General features: G+C 40.3%; 1 long non-coding RNA gene across 1 annotated transcript; it reads left to right on the top strand.

Moving 5' to 3' along the window:
* Positions 1-8,201: 8,201 nt before the first annotated feature.
* On the top strand, positions 8,202-10,081 carry LOC308394293. Its single transcript, XR_013971159.1, has 3 exons — positions 8,202-8,478; positions 8,679-8,766; positions 9,476-10,081. It is a non-coding gene; the product is annotated as an uncharacterized lncRNA (long non-coding RNA).
* Positions 10,082-10,287: the final 206 nt, after the last annotated feature.

Raw genomic sequence — 10,287 nt, 5'->3', positions numbered from 1 at the left:
TTGATAATCTCAGTGATATAAGTAGAACTAGTGAATGAGCCAGAACTCAATCACAAGAACAAAAACACCAGTAACATCACTAGAAGAACAATCCCATCAAAACAGGAACCAGACCTCAAACACAGGTCAGTAAGATTCCAGACATGAACCAGCTGTTACAGCTACTGTCACACACCAGGCAACTCACAAGATCACGAATGCCTGAAGCTGACATGCACCAGAAACACAATAATAACATGAGTTTGTCACAGCAGGAAGGATACAATGTCCTGCTGACTCCATTTTAAAAGATTATCACGCTCCAAACATGCTGAGAGGAAACCGCAAACAGGTGGAGATCCCCCAACATGTTTGGTATTACTAGGTCATTTTTTCCACTTACCAGCTGACACAGAAATCAAGACTGTTATATATCAACCTTGTATCAGATATCATATGATGTAAGATTTAATTCATATTGCCTCTTCGAAGTGATTTTTGTTCTTTTCATACTTTTACTGCACTACACTTACTCCTTTAAGGTTTGCAGCTGGACATATCTGGTCAGATTTTTGAACCCAGGTGACTCTTTCCTCTGAAGCAGCCATGAGTGATGTGTAAACCCTCTGCCCATCAGCTGTCAGCGTGTCATCTTCAGGCTGCTTATTGGACGCCAGACTGTTGCATAACTGCTGTGCTCGCAGGGATTTTCCTCTGCTGAATGAGAACCATACCGAGCAGAGCCAGGCTGCTGCAGCAATTTAACTCTGCATTAAAATGTTGGTACAGCGGGCTCACGTGAGGCCTCACATGGCACAGAGGCCCCCAGGAAGCCAATTATATTTTAAAAGAGCTTTTTTGAACTAATTCTCAGAGCTATAAAGAGCTCTGTGTGCCATGCAGCTTGCTGTTGGCTGCAGGTTGATATATAACGTTGCAAAATAAGCTCAGGGACTGCATCCTCAAGCTTATATGTTTACTGCCCTCATGTCGTCTGATCTACCAGTTTACAAGCAAGAGCTGTATGGAGGCATCTTGTCAGAGCGACACAAACACTCCACGTAACTCCCCTGAAAGTCTAATTACAAGCATACAGACCAGAGCACAGCTGTTTTGGGCATGACTGAAAGCTCCACACAGAGCTCCTGCGTATCCAAAACCTTCGATTAAGATCATCCTGCAGGGAATTTCAGCCCGCTGAAAGCCACACCGAGCCTCGCTCACTGCTTAAACAATCATCTTTCTTTTTGGTTTTTTGGCGCTGCTTCATGTCTGTTTGAGTAATCAGGTTCCTGGACGGGGCCGGTTTGGAACAGACCCTGGTGGGAGATCCAGGGGCCAGCGCTGATTAAGTGATGTCTTTTGGACGAAGTGGTTGGTTCAGTTTCAGGCTTTTGTTTCAAACTCAAGAGGAAAATCACCATGAGAGCAGAGGGTGAAACATATACAGGAACAACTCAGCTATGACACATAACAAACACACAAATAACACACTGCACATTGCTGAGGAAAAGTAGTTAAAAATAAACTGCAATAGCCTCCTGCAATACTGCAAATCCCCCTGGGAGACCCCTGGAAACACAGGACAAGACAGCCCAAAAGGGCACCCATTCAATACCCCCCCCCCCCCCCCTACCACCACCACCAACAAAAAAAAAAAAAAGAAAAGAAAAAAGCAATTTGCCTCAGGTTCTTATCCCCAAACTTTGATTTAATGAGTCAAAGTTTCAGATTTTTTTCTCAATTTTCAAAAAGTGGAAACTTGAGATGCCTAACTCAAAATTTTGAGATAACAACCTCAAATTAACTACAGATGGAAATTTATTTTCAGTGGCAAGAACAAACTTCCTTCAGATTCCTCTTGAGATGACACTGAGAAGTTAAAAGAAGCTAAAAAACATATAAACCATAAAGAAATGGCCACAAAATCTTACATTGTGCTTGATTCATTTTCACTCGTTTTATTATCTTTTATTACTACTTGCACCCAGTTTAGCCTTCCAGAAGCCCATTAGAGGTCCCTGACACCACACAGTCAGGCATTTTAGCTTCAACGTGCTTTATGCTTATCTTACTTACCTTAGTTTTTGCACTGCCTACTGTTATCCCATTCTTAGTCCCCCACCAACTTACCCAGTCCCAAGCTTAGTTTATTTTAACAACACCCTACATTATTTTTTATTGCTCATGTTAGTTTCTACACTGAACTTACTCGAATCTTTAGTGTTTTCCCATTAGCATGTTGTCTAATTTATCCTGTAATATTGTTTTTAACTGTACCAGTGAGTGAGATTTGTAATGCTGACCGATTCTTGCTTTTGTTTCCCAGGAGAAGCTGTTTATAACAGTTCAGGATTCAAAGGCTGAGTGTTTCAAGGGTTCAAGGGGTTCAAGGTTCTTTATTTGTCACATGCATAGTTATACAAGTATAACACACAGTGAAATGTAGCCTGACACACTCCTCGACATGTGCAAAAATTGGGGGGGGGGGGGGGGGGGGGCTGTAGAGGAAGAACATTATATATATATAGTATATACATTGGGTCAAGAAGTTTCTGTGTATTTTATGTTGAACAAAGGCATTTTAAATACACTGCATTTGCCTGTAATGATTAGGGTCACGCTCACTGACTATCAAGGCTGCCGGGAACATTACATCAAGAATTTCTAAAGAATTCTGAGAAAAAAAATCAAACACCACAGAGGCAGAAATCGGTCCAGGCACGACAAGGACTCTCCCTCTGGATTCAAGTACGACTATTCCTGGACCCGGTATTTCCTGGATGGTGTAACTGAGTTTGATGGATACCGGTTCTGCAGTTCATGGACCAACATCTCCACAGGTTCTTTCAACACATGGACTTACTCCCAATCCATTTGTCCTCTAGTCTCCCTTCTAAACCTCCATGATAACAGCACCAGAAGTAAGCACAATTCCAAGGCACAATGATAATTCCAGATAATCTTGAGGTCAAATTGTTTATATTTGAGGTGAAAGTTGAGCAGAACGTTCATAATTTGGAGTAGACCAAGCGGCAAAAAGGCTTCTCAGTGGGTAAAATGGGTCACAGGATTTGGGATTGCGATGTTATCAAACATTTTCAGCTGATTTCTCCCACTGATCTGACTTCTTGTGAACATAAATTTAAGCAGTATGTGAGCACATACTTGAAAATGGTTTTATTTTCCAACCTGTTGAAGTCTGTCTTTATTTCTGCGGCATAAAAACTCAAACTGAGCCAATGTGACATAAATCCTTTCATCTCTCTGTGGTATTCTGGCTTCACCTTCAGCCATGTGTGACATAACAGCTTCTTCTTCTTCTTTATTTTGAATGGCTCCATGTGTGCGTTGATGAGCTGATACGTCTCCGTTTTCCTGCTGTCTTCTTCTGGTTTACATTTAGCGTCTGTCAGCTTTGTGGTACTGATCAATTTAAACCAAATTCATCTGTTTGAGCACTGAAAATTATCTGAATGAATATTCACATCTACACTGCTGTCTTTCAGGTCTGCACTTCAAGATTGAGAATATAATTTACATTCTTTTACATTCTTTTTCTTGCATGCTTACAATAAGATACTGTTGCTTGTTTACAGCTCTTGAAGGCCTGAAGGACATACAATAACATTCAAAATGTAAATTCATTTTAATGTTGTAGATAAAAGATGTCACCTTTTGCTTAAGACTAGTATAAAACAGAGAGTTGATCTCTGACTCACCAGCAGCCAGCATATGAAATCAGTCTGCCTGCAGACAGAGGATCTCAAGGTTGATTTTATGCTTCATTCAAGCAAGAATACGCACAGATAATCATCTGAGCCTTTTATGGCTCAGAAGACGCAACATGAGTCATAACAATAATGTTCAAACTCCTCTTTCAGGTCTCTTAAAGCTACTACCAAATTTCATCAGATAATACAAATATAAATATAAAGAGTAATAAAAACAATACAAAGCATTAGAAAATTTAATTTTAAAGTAAAGTTCAAGGAGGATGACTCCTTTATTATTGGACTTTTAGGAGTGAATTAATTTGCATACTCGCAGTTTGTCTGAGTTAAATCAGGTTTCCGTAACAGATGTAAGTGGTATATAATGGTTGACATTATATATACGATCTATTTTGCTATGGTTTCTTATAGCCAATGTAGTCATTCTGGTATTGTAAACTTGTAGGTTTCTGTTGATATCCTGACTTCTATTGACAAACCACATTTGAGCAGCACAGTCAGTGAAGAGGGCCAAACAGGGACTGTATTAGCTGAAGGGCAGTCTTAAAACTGCCAGCTACCATCTGACAACAATTAACTTATTTTTCAGCTTTTTAAAATTAATTCATCTGGATCATAAACAATGACCACCTCACATTAGAAGTCTTCAAATGGTTATTTGTTTTCCATCATGAAATCCACTGGCTACACCAGAAGCCCCCACATATTGGCCACTGTACGTCAGCAGCTAGAGAGGGAGTTCCCAGTATGTGTTTTGGTAAACTTTTAGAATCAATGTTTGTCAGAAAAATATGTCTGATAAAAAGGCTTTGGGGAAAATCTTCAAGATTTGGTTTAACCCTTTGAGGTTTAAGTCCTCAGTGTTGCTGGGAAGTAACCAAAAATACTATGATTTGTAGGATTTTTTTGTAATAATAGAAATAGTTTATTTTATGCATGCCAATCATAATGTTTATTTTTGATCAACAAACCACAACCCCAAGATGGAAGATCTTGTGTACTTCCCAATAACTGCATAAGATATTAAGCAGTGGAACTCCTCACCTGCAGCTGAGGTCTTAAGTCCCCAAGTCTCTTGCTGCAGCTGTATCCAGGGTTTCCCTGATTTTAACAGGCCTTGTCTTCATCATCATCTCCCCCATCCTCCCATCATCCACCTCCCATCATCCTTCCATCATCCTCCACGCTCAGCCCAGCCTAGTCTTATTTTCCTAAAACAAGGGAATCCCAGGCTGCAAAAAAAGAGGGATGAGAGGGTAGGAATTCCTCTGCATCGTAAGTCATCTGTCAGAAAAACTCAAGGGAGGAAGACATCAAAGAGAAAAGCAAGGAAACAAAGAGGGAAACATTTGGAGTCCAGATCAGAAAGTCTGGGGGAGTTCCAGAGGACAACAAAATTCAAAGATGGTCCAACTTCTGCTACAGCTTTCAACATGAACATTGGAGATTAAACACAGAGCCAGTTCAACAGTTTATTGACTAAATAAAATGAATCCATAAAAATTTCAAGTCTCAAGTTAGACTTAACGTTCTTAGATTCATATATCAAGGTCTTATTAACATTGAATTGCATAACTCAGTTCCACAATTCTGCCTTTCACTCATCACTTAATTTAATTTCAAGTCCCAAATCAGTTGAGTCAGAAGTTATCATGCCAAAGTTGCAAGTCTAGCAATTCAAGACCAGCAACTGCACATCAAGTGCTAAGTATCAAATCAAGGCAGATAAAAAACTAAATCTAGACAAGCTGGTCCTCTTTAAGCCGAAAGTCCTCCGATTCATGACTTGATTCAGAGTCAAAGCCATGTAAAACAATCTTGTACGTCAAAGGAAAAGTCAGATAAGATCTGTCAAAAAGGACTGCTAAAGTGTCAAGTCCCAAAGCAACTCAAATCCAAATTGTGTTTCGAATACATAAAGAGTGGAGTCAAGACTAACAAGTACAAAAGCTACTCTGTTGGTGGGTGTGTGCATGTTTGTGCGGCCTTAAACCACTTAATTTGGCAACAGGATATATTATCATTCTAATAAAAACACTATTTGGAGTGAGGATGATTCAGGTCAGGGACTGGTAACATTTAAAAGGAAGGAATATTAATTTGGAAACTCAGACTTTGGTCTTGATTCTGCAAAACGGACAAATGTCCTGAGGAACATTAATCACAGTATCCAAACATAGAGCACCATTCAGGGCCAAACTGAAGCACTGAGAAAACAATTAACAGTTTGACCCCTGCTGACGAATACCTTCCCATATGGAAGGAGGCAACACAGAAACAGTGATGGTACATGGTGGATGTTTCCAAGGGAAAACAATGTTGAAAAGATGAATGACTCACAGAGGACAGACTCAGAAGACTACCAGACAGGACAGCAGGATGATCTGCAGGCAGGTGCAGGAGGGAAACATTCAGTACTTCAGTAGAGATGTGTGTGGAATATTCTCCTCCCAAAAGATTGCACTCTCAAAGGGAAACTTATACAAATACATATGCAGCAAGGTCAGACACAAGAAGTGCCCTGAAAACATTTGCACTGTGCCTCTTAAGTTAAGTGGTATTGACAGAGCTTATAGAACACAGATTTGCACAGTGTTAGTGAATTTTGTCCTAAATGTGTGAGATAAAACATTATTATTAGCAACTGCAGAGAAGTGATGAGAAACTGAGTCAAACATTTGCAAACTAAGTCAAATGTGTGCAAACTGAAGGTCCAAAATTAAAGCTTGATGGTCTCTCATTGAGGTGGATTACATACATACAGGAAGCTCCACAGCAACCTTGCATTTCTCAGATGAAAACAGGAATTTCCAATCAGCATCTGCACCTATTTATACGGTTATCAATTGGAAAGCTGTCAGAGATTTACAGTTAACAAACGGTCAGGTGAATAAACAACACCGAGACACTTGATACTGATAACGTGCGGCACGGGTGAATCTCAGACAGAGAGACACACCGTACTGCAGCATTCGTTTATTTTTATAGGTTACATCGTCAATATGCAAATATAATCACATTTCCTGTTACGCAGGTCCTGATGCTGTCTGTGTGTAAGCTGTGTGTGTGTGTGTGTGTGTGTGTGTCACAAAGTATGTGTGTTGCAAGTCAATTTCTAAGAATAATATAATGCAAGTCAACTTCTGCGGATATGTATTTCTGTACTGGTCTCTTGCGGTAAATGTCAGTGTCACAGGGTCAGCTTCCTGTTTCTACAGAAAACTGTGTCTGGTGAAATATGTATAACATAACATTTGAAGCATAATCAAATAAAACAATAAAAACTCCCTAACAAAAGCTAAAGCTGGAAAGTGAAAATGCCCACAAAAGATATATATATATATATATATTTATTTATTTATTTATTTTAAATCCCCATTCACCCCTGCGGGCGGTTTATCCATCAAGCTCGGGTCCTCTACCAGAGGCCTGGGAGCTTGAGGGTCCTGCGCAGTATCTTAGCTGTTCCCAGGACTGCGCTCTTCTGGACAGAGATCTCCGATGTTGTTCCTGGGATCTGCTGGAGCCACTTGTCTAGTTTGGGAGTCACCGCACCTAGTGCTCTGATTACCACTGGGACCACGGTCACCTTCACCCTCCACATCTTCTCGAGCTCTTCTCTGAGCCCTTGGTATTTCTCGAGCTTCTCGTGTTCCTTCTTTCTGATGTTGCTGTCATTCGGAACCGCTACATCGATCACTACGGCCATCTTCTTCTGTTTGTCTACCACCACTATGTCCGGTTGGTTAGCCACCATCGTTTTGTCCATCTGTATCTGGAAGTCCCACAGGATCTTAGCTCGGTCATTCTCCATCACCCTTGGGGGCGTCTCCCATTTTGACCTCGGGACTTCTAGGTTATGCTAGGCATAGATGTTCCTGTGTACTATGCCGGCCACTTGGTTATGGCGTTCCATGTATGCTCTGCCTGCTAGCATCTTGCACCCTGCTGTTATGTGCTGGATTGTCTAAGGGGCATCTTTACACAGCCTGGTAGGATTTCTGGATGTCAGCCAGCTATCTGCCGGTGGTACCACAGTGCAGTGGCCTGTCCTCCCATGATGGTTCCTCGCCTTCCTCCTCTTTCTTGGGTTTCTGCTGCCTGAGGTATTCACTGAGCACACTGTCAGTTGGGGCCATCTTTGTGATGTATTCATGGATGTCCGTTGTCTCATCCCCAGCGCAGCTTCAGCTTTGTCACTGATTCCTGGACATTGGTCTCCAGAATCTGTTGATACTGAGTGGAATCCATGTTTCCCTCAACTTTGACAAGATTCCCAGTCACTGTACTGCCCACACAGCCCCACAGCATGATGGAACCATCACCATATTTTACTGTAGGTAGCAGGCGTTTTTTTGGAATGCTGTGTTCTTTTTCCTCCATGCATAACGCCTCTTGTTATGCCCAAATAACTCAATTTTAGTTTCATCAGTCCACAGCATCTTAATCCAGAACAGGGGCGGAGCGTGGGGGTGGCTTAAGCCCGGGTTGTTTTGTCAGAAGCCCGGGGTATTTTGGAGTGTAATTTTTTCATAGTTAGATGCCTGGCTGACAACTGTATAAAACAAAAAGTACACACAATATTCGAAGCACATAGTGCACACTGTGGGAATTTACGACTGTGCGTGAATCCCCCCCTGATATTGGTATGATCCAAGCTCAGGCACTAAGCGACTGAGCGAGGGGGCGGGGGGAGCTGCTGCCCGTGAGTGCGCTGTTGGAGAGACGGAGCCAGCCATACTAAGGAGAGCTTAAGTTTGAGCAGGTACCAAAGCAAATCATTCGTACCGTACAAATAATGTAAATATGACGGTGCATCACGAAAGATTGATATGAAACTGATCACTTGACCAATATTATTTTACTTGCTCTTCAAGTGAATCAACAAATGGCGAAATGAAAAGCCGAACAAATGCTATTTTTTTAGAGAGTCTTAGCTTACGTGTGTTTATTTCATATTTTCAGTTCTTACCCTCCCCGACTAATTCGGTTTCAGTTATGTACTGAAATATAAGAATGGACATTAGAGGGTTCTTTCAAAGAAAAAACTCAGGTAAATGTTATTTTATATATTATGCTTACTATGTTGTTCAGTATATTTCTATGCAAAACAAGAGGGATTTCAGTACACAGCAGGATATTCACATTTGTAACCAGATATTTACATACACTTTAGGGAGAAAACATAAAACATTTTTACTGTACAACATCAATTTAGAGTAAACTTTTGTTTTAGATAAATATTGAAATATATTTTGAATTAGTTAAATGTCAGAATAAAGAGAGACAGAGCTGTCTATTTTTTATCACTTTCATTAAATTTAGGAGTACATGTACACTAAGTTTGTTAATTAATAAGAAAACTCCAGACGATTCCATTCTGAGCTGAAGAAGCTTCTGATTGGTTAGTAGAGTCCATGTGAGTAAATTGGTGGCACAGCTGTGGATGCATATAAGGCAAAACACAGAGCCTGTTTCTTTGACATGGGAAAATCCAGAGATGTCAACCAAAACACCAGGAAAAGAATCGTGGAGTTCCATAAGTGTGGCTCAATTTGAATACAATTTGGTGCCATTTGCAATTAAAAAACACAGACAGTTTCTCTCTTTACTCTTAAAGTTAACAAATATGTTTTTATATTTATCAATCTAAAAAAATAAACATTTAGTCTGATTTGATGTTACAATTAAAAAAGTGTTTGTGTTTTGATCTGAAGAGTTTGTAAATATCTGGTTTCAACTGTATATTTGATGATTGTCAGCACAAAGAGGGAGAGAGAGGAGCAGAGATTGAGATGGAGAATGAGGACAGAACAGAGATGAACAAGAGCAGGTGAGACACACATGTTAGTCAAATGGTTGCTTACTAAAAGTATCACTGTATCATAGGTACTCATGTATCTCGTACCTAGTGTTTCTTTTTAGGTTTGCTATTTTTCAAATTCTATATTTATTAAGTTCTGCAGGCTTGTTTGCACAACAAGGCTAAATAATTATATAAACTTTTCTCAATCTAAATATTGTACTTTGGTAGAATTAAATAAATAAGTGTAGTGCAGGTCTATGATGATTTTTAGTGCTACTATCATCTAGTTCTGATTGTGGTTATGTCTTGGTTAAGTCCTCAGTAATCCTGCTTTTGAACTGTTGTAGTCCTGTTTTAATTCTGGATCAGTTCTGGGTCTGGTTGAATTGGGGTTTAGTCCCTGTGTCTTGATACAGCCCCGACTTCGTTCTGTCTTGCTGCTCAATTAAAAAACTAGTTTAAGGTGTCCTGCATGTGTGATATATATATTTCCCTATATGAAGTCATTCTTTTTTGAACAAAACTCAAAACAGAGCCTATTAATCTTTCAGTCATTTCTACACCCCCCCCCCCTCAAAAAAAAAAAAAAAATCCCACATGCATACTACCCTTTAGGGCTAAGCCCCGGGTGTTTCAAATGTCTGGCTCCTCCTCTGATCCAGAATGAAGCTGGCTTGTCCAAATGTGCTTTAGCATACCTCAGGTGGCTCTGTCTGTGCTGTGGGCGGAGAAAAGGCTTTCTCTGCATCACTCTCACATACAGCATCT

The sequence above is a fragment of the Rhamphochromis sp. 'chilingali' genome (genome assembly GCF_963969265.1).
Source record: "Rhamphochromis sp. 'chilingali' genome assembly, chromosome: 3".
Taxonomy (NCBI): domain Eukaryota; kingdom Metazoa; phylum Chordata; class Actinopteri; order Cichliformes; family Cichlidae; genus Rhamphochromis; species Rhamphochromis sp. 'chilingali'.
The sequence above is the reverse complement of the archived record's forward strand: the minus strand, read 5'-3'. Positions and strand labels throughout refer to the sequence as shown.